This window comes from Rutidosis leptorrhynchoides, chromosome 6, assembly GCF_046630445.1.
Source record: "Rutidosis leptorrhynchoides isolate AG116_Rl617_1_P2 chromosome 6, CSIRO_AGI_Rlap_v1, whole genome shotgun sequence".
Classification (NCBI taxonomy): Eukaryota; Viridiplantae; Streptophyta; class Magnoliopsida; order Asterales; family Asteraceae; genus Rutidosis; species Rutidosis leptorrhynchoides.
In genome coordinates, this window is record NC_092338.1 from 139,177,942 (window position 1) to 139,189,976 (window position 12,035).

Here is a 12,035-nt window from a genome sequence, read left to right on the forward strand (position 1 = left end):
AAAGTATTAAATTGATACTCAATAAAATTAGGTATGCGAAACCGAAATTATTGATATCATACAAAAATTTATTACATCACTGCGAAATTTATCGTTTATTCTTAAGGTATAAATATCTTTAATCAATCAATCCAAAATATTTCAGAAATTCGACAGGAGTAAAACTAGGTAATATAGCCGAAATTGCTTTACCCAAAAGAGGGGCGTATATTTTTGATAATATTTGATTGATTAAAGTGGGATAAAAGACCAAAAAGATTTTTAATTTTATTTTTACCATATTTTTAAAATTAATATATAAATATTAAATTATTATTGTAAAACTTTTTAAATCAATATATTTAATTTTTTTTATATATTTTAAAAAAAATTAATATTTTCAATATAAAGTTTGTAAAATTAATGTATAAAAATATTAATAATATTAATATGAATTTTTAATTTTATGCATTTTAAATTTAAGTTTGGTGTGAATTTAAAAACAAAAATTTACTTTATTTCATTAAGTTAAAAATTTGATATTTAAAATTCGTCGTGAGTTGAAGACTAGGTCGTTGAACCGAAATTGCTTTACCCAAGGGAGGGACGAGAAATTTTATTATCATTATTTTTAATATTATTGATCTAAAGTATACCAAAAAAATAATAATAATAATAATAATAATAAAAATATTATGTATGTTTGTAGTTATCTTATGTACAAAACAGGGTAAAACAGCGCACTTTCAAGGACTGACATTAAGTTCAGCAAAAGCTATTAATTTTGACGACAAAACGAAAAATAATTGTGATATAACAACAGAAGAAATGAACAAATGATGTGCACCATTTATCATTCAACACAAACAACAATATGTTTGGAAACTTTGATAAAATTTAATCATTTTTCTACGCTAATCACCCTCAATAATTTAAATTACTACCGATTTCTTGCAAATGAGGGCATTGCAAGATCTTAAGTGTGGGAAGGGGTTAAATTCTTTCGGATTTTTAAAATTTTAATTTAAACACTTGGTTACTATAAAAAAATACTAGTAATGCAGTAGTTGTATTAGAATCTAGTGCTCTCTGATAATAAAGAACAGCCCTAGTCTTATATACTGACTACCCTATTCTAGTAAAAATTTTCAAAATTTTCAAATAAATGAATTCAAAATCATGTTTATACATATTTATGAACGATAAAATTAGGTGTTAACTCCAAAATTATTGTTACCTCGGAAAGGACATAAATTGAGAAACAACCCAAAATGCTTAAATTCATTTAAAATGGAATAGAGGAGAATAAAAAGGCAAAGAAAGGAAAATAAAAGCCAAGTATGGGAAAAATTTACCAAGTTATTTAGAACATATATCACATATTTTTATACAATTAATTGAAAATACTTTTGTTTTGGACAGTATTAATCAGTTTTACCTAGTTTATTGTAATATAAATAGAATTTATAAGGAAGTACAGTCTTCCGAGAAAAAGACACGCGCTTCTTGATTTAGGTCAGGAAGTTGTCGTCCAGACCAGTTGTAGAGTCTACGAAAAACCTTGAAAAGTTTTCTCGAAAATCAGCTGGAAATCCACGGACCTCAGCATCAAACAGGGTCTTCAAGTGGTCAGACTTATCCTAACCATGAGAGGATCTGTCTCGTACAATGGGGGGCATCATGCAAATTAGCTTATAAGACTAATGAATCAGATCCCCAGAAAGAATAATCTCCTAAAAGATCAAAAATCAGCTTTTAAGCCTGATCTTACTCAATCCTTGAGATTGACTTTCAAAACTCATGGAATTCAATGATATCTAAACTCGAGCTTGAACGAGAAAATATTTTGATCAAATTACAAACCGATTTGTTTTCTGAAAACCCATTTTTAATGCGTTCATTACCGTTGAACGTAAAATCCTAAGAATTCATTGGAATTCATTAGGTCACCTGAACCAAATCGGGTGTCAACCGTAAGAACGGTGGTTGCATAGCATGGTCGAAGACAGGACCTTGTGCCATACCGAAAAACTATAGGTTGATCTTTACTATTGCTCCTACAAAGGATAGTAATTGCATCCGACACGATATAGACCATAATCAAAAGCATGTCACGGGACATTGCCTCAACAGTTGCTTGTTCAACGCTTTCCTTTACAACCGGACGGTAGTTTACTGAAAGGTAATATACGGAGCAAGTATATTGGACGTGTTACTTTCCTAATACAAGGTTAGCAAGTGGGTGACACAAAACCATAAGTTTTGAGCTAAAATTTTCAAATCTGAAACCCACAAAACCCACAAAAACAATTTGCAAACACCGGTGAAGGGTTATTCTGGAAAACTTATCTAGGGTAAAAGCTAGATTGAATTTTCAAAAAGATCAAATGTTTTCATAAAGATTCAATTTTCGTAAAGGATCTAAATTTTTATAGTCATATGGGACTGTAAACCACATCGTTACTACCAATGTTCATACCGCCGTATTGAACTCACTGATGTACAAAGTGTGAAGAATAAAGAAGTGATTCTAGTATGTTTTTATTCAAGTTCTATATTGCTTGAGGATAAGCAACGCTCAAGTGTGAGAATATTTGAAAATGCTAAAAACGAACATATATTTCATAGCATTATCCTTCAAGAAAGACAAGCTTTTAGTTGCAGTTGTTCTATTTACAAGTTATATTCGTTTAAATAATAAAAGGAGAAGACAAAAGACAGATTCGACGAATTGAAGACGCAAATGACCAAAAAGCTAAAAAGTACAAAGTACAATCCAAGTGTTTCAAACTATTGATGAGAAACGTCTAAAAATTACAAGAGTACAAGCCGTGAAACGCAAAGTTCAAGATATTAAATCATACGAAAAGGCGTTCGAAAATCCGGAACCAAGACATGAACCAACTTTCAGCGCGCGACGTAACGGACCAAAAATTACAAGTCAACTATGCACAAGAATATAATATAATATAATATATAATTAATTATATATATTATTATATATTATAATTATACGCAACCCACGTTTTGAATTTGATCTCCGCACTCGAGGAGCTGTGATGAAGAAAACCTCCGCACTCGCGGAGCTCAACAGTTAAACGTGGGCCTATAAAAGGCCACGCATTCTGATCGATTAAACATACCTTTTTCTATCTATCTATCTACGATATATTTATATTTATATTTTATAATTTTAATTTTAATTTAAGTTTAATAATAATAAGGTTATAGTGGCGAATGTTTTAAGTTTGTAATTCAAAATTCTGTCCGTGTAACACTACGCTATTAATACTCATTGTAAGTTATGTTCAACCTTTTTAAATTAATGTCTCGTAGCTAAGTTATTATTTTATTTAAGCCGAAGTAATCGTGATGTTGGGCTAAATAATAAAGACGGGGTTATTGGGCTTTGTACCATAATTGGGGTTTGGACAAAAGAACGACACTTGTGAAAATTAGACTATGGGCTATTAATGGGTTTTATATTAACTAAATGATACCTCGTTAATTAAATATTAAATGTTACAAATCGACGTATCTATAAATAACCACATACACTTAATCGGGTACGATGGGCGGGATATCTATAAATACCAATAATTGTTCATTTTATCGGACACGGGGATGGATTAATAGTCAATGGACTCGTTGAAATAGGGGTGGATTACATTAAAGGGTAATTGGTGTAATTGTTAACAAAGTATTGAAACCTTGGATTACACGCAGTCGATAACCTGGTATATTCATTAAACAAAGTATTAAGACCTTGTTACAGTTCGAATCCCCAATTAGTTGGAATATTTGACTTGGGGTATAAGGATAATTTAACGAAGACTCTCGCACTTTATATTTATGACTGATGGACTATAATGGACAAAACAGTATGGACATATCGAATAATCCAGGACATAGGACAATTAACCCATGGTAATAAATTAAAATCAACACGTTGAACATCATGATTACGGAAGTTTAAATAAGCATAATTCCTTTATTTTATATCTTATTACATTTTTAATTATCGTACTTTTTAATTATTGAAATTTTATTTATCGTCATTTTATTTATCGCACTTTAAATTATCGCAATTTTATTATCGTCATCTACTTTATGCTTTAAATTAAGTCATTTATATATTTAATATTTTACATTAGGTTTTAATTGCGACTTAAGACATAAAATCGACAAACCGGTCATTAAACGGTAAAAACCCCTTTTATAATAATAATACTACTTATATATATACATATATATATATATATATATATATATATATATATATATATATATATATATATATATATATATATATATTTATATACAAATATAGTTTAAAATAAAATATAGCGTTAAACTTGGCTAGCTCCCTGCGAACGAACCGGACTTACTAAAAACTACACTACTCTACGATTAGGTACACTGCCTATAAGTGTTGTAGCAAGGTTTAGGTATATCCCATTCAATAAATAAATAAATAACTTGTGTAAAATTGTATCGTATTTAATAGTATTTCGTAATAAAAATATAACTATTTCGTATACACCTCGCATAACACCAGTTATTCATTGGTCCCATAGCGAGGTATTTGACCTCTATATGATACGTTTTAAAAATTATTGTAATCGTTTCATAAAAAGCACACCATTATTATACATAATGCATGTTTTAAACAAGTGGGCGATTATTTAAGAAATAATCCCCATAATACATCGGTTTCCAAATACTACACACGTGACATAGAAGTTGAATATAATACATGACGAAGGTTTTTATTGAATGCAACACTTTATTTAAACAAAAACATGAGACTTCATGCACAGCTTGCTCAGATAATGCAACAGCAGAAGACTTTCTTAAGGACCTGAGAATAAACATGCTTAAACACTCAACACAAAGGTTGGTGAGATATATAGGTTTAGCATCGATATAAATATAGACCACAAGATTTCATAGTTATAAATATATGTACACTCGCAAGTGTATAAAAGTATTCTATAAGTTGTTGAGCGCTTCGGTAACCATACTTAACCATTAATGTGGCATATTCCCTTTATTATGAAATCTCCCTACACTGTACCAGTGTAGTAAAAACGAAGTACTAAGCAACTGTTTACGATACTTGAGCGACTAGCCCGGTTGGGGTTGTCAAAATCCGATAGATCTATCAATAGGATTCGCGCTTACATGTTCTTACAACATGTAAATATTAGTTACCAAGCTATTAGGGAAGATATGCAAGGTGGTACAACTCAACGTAGAATATATTTTAGAGTTTAAAAATGGGACTATATACTCACAGTAGTAAAAGTATATTAATAATAAGTTTTCAACTTATTAAAAATATGACCGTCGTCCTTGGATTCACGAACCTATAACAATAATAACGATTCAGATAATAATACGACATATGAATAAAATAAAGCAAGTTCATAGAATACTTATATAATAATTTTTAACATTTTATGTTAGTAGTCCATTGTTAGTAGTCCTTTGTTAGTAATCTAAAATAGTCCGAAAAGTCTAACAGTCCAATAATCGGTATATATATATAATCTTAGAATTACCCCACGACGTATTGTATACGTATTGTCTTTGCATCAACCCAGAGACGTATTGTATATGTATTGTCTTAGAATTAACTAAGACGTATTGTGTACGTATTGTCTTAGGATTTATCAAAACGTATTGTATACTTATTGTGTTAGGACGTACCAAGAATATTATTATACATATATACAATCACAGAATTAACCAAGATTATAATATTTTGTTATACTACTGATAACATGTCCAAATATATAGGATATAGGAAAAGTTAACAAGGATATGATTAATATAGTTTTTATAATATAAATTTTGTCCATACAACGTTAATTTTTGTAGATTTTGTTTTGCTCGCCAAATATTCATTACAACTCCGTTTAAAGTGAATAAAATTTCTATGGATTCCTTAAGAAGTTAATTTTACAAAACCAATTCGAAAATTTCATCCCAAGTAATAATTTTTAGAGCTTTACCCTCTTTTTGTGTCGGTGGACAGATTTGGAAATCCCGGCATCCACCCAATATATGATTTTTGATAAAATACTTCCACTTTGTCTAAAATGATGAAAGAAATACTGGAAGTCTTATTTTCATATATTAACATATTTCCAAAGTCTTAGCCTCGAACTCAAAGTCTAAGATAGGTTTTTAATTCCCAACCCAAAACAGCCCGCTTTTTACCGAATGGAGATTAAAGGATATATGTTAAGTTTCAAGGTGTTCTTCATATGTACAAGTTATAAGTTCTTATATTAACTTAATATAACATCATAATACATATAAATAAGTGTTATTAGAGTTAAGTTAGAAAGATTAGATTAGTTTTTCAAACAAGCTTGGTGTTCACCAAAACAAGTTCTAGTTTTTACAAGTTTTATAAGTATAATAAGATAGCAACTATACAAGGAATTGAACAAGGATTTTGAGTAGTATTTTACCTTGATTATGAAGAGAAAAGTTTCTGAGATTAAAGTATGATATGAGAGCATTCAATTGTGTGTTTTTAGTTTAAGAAAATGTGGAGTAAAAATGAGTTAAAATGGTCCTTATTTATAAGCTTATAATTTTGGCTTTTAGTGAAAATATCTAAGATAAGTTAAATTGTATTAACTCATGCATGACATATTAAATTGATTAAGTCATGGATGACATATTACACAAATAATTGCAGATTTCTATTGGTATATACCAATAGTAAATGCTTCTAGAAGCTGTGTATAATACGGGTAAAAATACCGTATGAATGCTAGTAGAATTCTTGAGGAAATTGAACGAAAATACGAGTATAGCTATCCTTTATATGTATTGGTATATTATAAAGTGTATTCAATACTTGTAAGGATGTATTTACACTCGTAATACATTATATATAAATACATTTTAACATAAGTTAATTACGTCATTTAAATAGTAACATATATATTGTTTGAAAACTCTTTAAATTAGTAGTATGAAATATATATATATATATATATATATATATATATATATATATATATATATATATATAATACTTTGTTAATATACTTAATGAGATATTTAAATATCATATTTTCAAGTTAAATATATATAAATCCATATATATACACAATAATTAAACAATTAAACAATTAAATCAAGTTATGACGTTCGTGAATCGTCGGAATAAAAGGGTGACCAAAAGCTTGTGTAAAACTCTTTCCGGAGGTTCAAGATTTATTAAAATTCATTGCTTATTAAGTCGGAATTATATAAAGATTAAGTTTAAATTTGGTCGGAAATTTTCGGGTCATCACAAATACTGTATTTTGTAGTAAAAATACATATGATATCATTGAACAAGTGTAGGGTTGGCCTCGGATTCACGAACCTATATTAAGTATACATATTTATATATTGGTCAATATATGTCTAACAAATTAGGTCAGGTCATAGTGTATCACAATCCTAATGCTCGAGACTGATATGCAAAAGTTGACAAAAGTCAATTTGACCCAAAATAATTTCCAAAAATTATACATGTTTATTATATAACTTAATGTGACACAGCTATTTTTTATTTATTTTTTTTAAAATACGTGGCGGAAGCATTTATTCATTAATTACCAAATACACTTTAACAGTGTCACGTGATCATAACAAAATACATGTTTTAAACGGAAAATACATAATTACATTCGGTTTACAAAAGAACACATTTCATATGATAAACTACTTCATCAGAGTTAAACACTGTCAAACATAACATTGGCATTCCCGTCTTCTCCCAAAAGCAATATCTACAAAGCTACAACCTACAGGGAGGAGATGGAGGGGAATTAGCACGAAGCTAAGTGAGTACGACTAACTACAGGCAATAGTATACAGGAACCGTCATACTAATCATGTCACAAAATCTAACACATAAACATCACCCAAGTGCAGTCTACAAAGACTCTAGCAGCTCGGCCAAACCATTAAACACCAGCTGATCGGACTGGGGCTTACCAGAAGTTCCTCCACCACCGTGTTGTATATATATAAACCACACGCGACGAATGCGTCATTCACATATATATACACCACGATTGTCTAGGCCACCACATGAGGAACCCAACCCAAAGGTTGATCTCTCCTACCGAGGCCACAACACAATAGGGACGCACTGGGCTCCAGCAGACAAGCATCAACCAACATGCAGTCATCACAACGTACTAACTAACTGTATCAGTAAGTATAGCTAACAAGTATGGTAATCATAATATAACATGCTACTCTATACTATGTTCTCCAGTTAGTCCCACTCACTGATTACTAGCAAATGAGAAGGTGTTCAGCTGTCTAATCACTGAACCTTCTCTTTCTCCTTTTCTCCTGAGAAAGACATATACACAAGTTAGTTTTAATGTCTCGATAACAACCCGACAATAAAACAATAACACCAAATACCAACACTTAAGCACTTAACAACTAGTTCACCAACCGTACGAGTAACACTCTCACTCATACATTTGAGAACACTCAACCGCACGGGTGACAACTTACTCGTACGTTTGGTCTATGACTGAACACCCAACAATAGATTAAATGATCCGTACGGTTCATCACACGCGTGACCAGTGACTCGTACGAGTCACATCTCAACCGTACGTATCATCTTACCCAAAATAATAGTTCTACATAACCACTCACTAGCACGGTTTGAAATGTCCCGTTCTTATTGATTAAAAACGTTCCATATTAATTGATTTCGTTGCGAGGTTTTGACCTCTATATGAGACGTTTTTCAAAGACTGCATTCATTTTTAAAACAAACCATAACCTTTATTTCATAAATAAAGGTTTAAAAAGCTTTACGTAGATTATCAAATAATGATAATCTAAAATATCTTGTTTACACACGACCATTACATAATGGTTTACAATACAAATATGTTACATCGAAATCAGTTTCTTGAATGCAGTTTTTACACAATATCATACAAACATGGACTCCAAATCTTGTCCTTATTTTAGTATGCAACAGCGGAAGCTCTTAATATTCACCTGAGAATAAACATGCTTTAAACGTCAACAAAAATATTGGTGAGTTATAGGTTTAACCTATATATATCAAATCGTAACAATAGACCACAAGATTTCATATTTCAATACACATCCCATACATAGAGATAAAAATCATTCATATGGTGAACACCTGGTAACCGACATTAACAAGATGCATATATAAGAATATCCCCATCATTCCGGGACACCCTTCGGATATGATATAAATTTCAAAGTACTAAAGCATCCGGTACTTTGGATGGGGTTTGTTAGGCCCAATAGATCTATCTTTAGGATTCGCGTCAATTAGGGTGTCTGTTCCCTAATTCTTAGATTACCAGACTTAATAAAAAGGGGCATATTCGATTTCGATAATTCAACCATAGAATGTAGTTTCACGTACTTGTGTCTATTTTGTAAATCATTTATAAAACCTGCATGTATTCTCATCCCAAAAATATTAGATTTTAAAAGTGGGACTATAACTCACTTTCACAGATTTTTACTTCGTCGGGAAGTAAGACTTGGCCACTGGTTGATTCACGAACCTATAACAATATATACATATATATCAAAGTATGTTCAAAATATATTTACAACACTTTTAATATATTTTGATGTTTTAAGTTTATTAAGTCAGCTGTCCTCGTTAGTAACCTACAACTAGTTGTCCACAGTTAGATGTACAGAAATAAATCGATAAATATTATCTTGAATCAATCCACGACCCAGTGTATACGTATCTCAGTATTGATCACAACTCAAACTATATATATTTTGGAATCAACCTCAACCCTGTATAGCTAACTCCAACATTCACATATAGAGTGTCTATGGTTGTTCCGAAATATATATAGATGTGTCGACATGATAGGTCGAAACATTGTATACGTGTCTATGGTATCTCAAGATTACATAATATACAATACAAGTTGATTAAGTTATGGTTGGAATACATTTGTTACCAATTTTCACGTAGCTAAAATGAGAAAAATTATCCAATCTTGTTTTACCCATAACTTCTTCATTTTAAATCCGTTTTGAGTGAATCAAATTGCTATGGTTTCATATTGAACTCTATTTTATGAATCTAAATATAAAAAGTATAGGTTTATAGTCAGAAAAATAAGTTACAAGTCGTTTTTGTAAAGGTAGTCATTTCAATCGAAAGAACGACGTCTAGATGACCATTTTAGAAAACATACTTCCACTTTGAGTTTAACCATAATTTTTGGATATAGTTTCATGTTCATAATAAAAATCATTTTCTCAGAATAACAACTTTTAAATCAAAGTTTATCATAGTTTTTAATTAACTAACCCAAAACAGCCCGCGGTGTTACTACGACGGCGTAAATCCAGTTTTACGGTGTTTTTCGTGTTTCCAGGTTTTAAATCATTAAGTTAGCATATCATATAGATATAGAACATGTGTTTAGTTGATTTTAAAAGTCAAGTTAGAAGGATTAACTTTTGTTTGCGAACAAGTTTAGAATTAACTAAACTATGTTCTAGTGATTACAAGTTTAAACCTTCGAATAAGATAGCTTTATATGTATGAATAGAATGATGTTATGAACATCATTACTACCTTAAGTTCCTTGGATAAACCTACTGGAAAAGAGAAAAATGGATCTAGCTTCAACGGATCCTTGGATGGCTCGAAGTTCTTGAAGCAGAATCATAACACGAAAACAAGTTCAAGTAAGATCATCACTTGAAATAAGATTGTTATAGTTATAGAAATTGAACCAAAGTTTGAATATGATTATTACCTTGTATTAGAATGATAACCTACTGTAAGAAACAAAGATTTCTTGAGGTTGGATGATCACCTTACAAGATTGGAAGTGAGCTAGCAAACTTGAAAGTATTCTTGATTTTATGTAACTAGAACTTGTAGAATATATGAAGAACACTTAGAACTTGAAGATAGAACTTGAGAGAGATTAATTAGATGAAGAAAATTGAAGAATGAAAGTGTTTGTAGGTGTTTTTGGTCGTTGGTGTATGGATTAGATATAAAGGATATGTAATTTTGTTTTCATGTAAATAAGTCATGAATGATTACTCATATTTTTGTAATTTTATGAGATATTTCATGCTAGTTGCCAAATGATGGTTCCCACATGTGTTAGGTGACTCACATGGGCTGCTAATAGCTAATCATTGGAGTGTATATACCAATAGTACATACATCTAAAAGCTGTGTATTGTATGAGTACGAATACGGGTGCATACGAGTAGAATTGTTGATGAAACTGAACGAGGATGTAATTGTAAGCATTTTTGTTAAGTAGAAGTATTTTGATAAGTGTATTGAAGTCTTTCAAAAGTGTATAAATACATATTAAAACACTACATGTATATACATTTTAACTGAGTCGTTAAGTCATCGTTAGTCGTTACATGTAAGTGTTGTTTTGAAACCTTTAGGTTAACGATCTTGTTAAATGTTGTTAACCCAATGTTTATAATATCAAATGAGATTTTAAATTATTATATTATCATGATATTATCATGTATGAATATCTCTTAATATGATATATATACATTAAATGTCTTTACAACGATAATCGTTACATATATGTCTCGTTTAAAAATCATTAAGTTAGTAGTCTTGTTTTTACATATGTAGTTCATTGTTAATATACTTAATGATATGTTTACTTATCATAGTATCATGTTAACTATATATATATCCATATATATGTCATCATATAGTTTTTACAAGTTTTAACGTTCGTGAATCACCGGTCAACTTGGGTGGTCAATTGTCTATATGAAACATATTTCAATTAATCAAGTCTTAACAAGTTTGATTGCTTAACATGTTGGAAACATTTAATCATGTAAATATCAATCTCAATTAATATATATAAACATGGAAAAGTTCGGGTCACTACAGTACCTACCCGTTAAATAAATTTCGTCCCGAAATTTTAAGCTGTTGAAGGTGTTGACGAATCTTCTGGAAATAGATATAGGTATTTCTTCTTCATCTGATC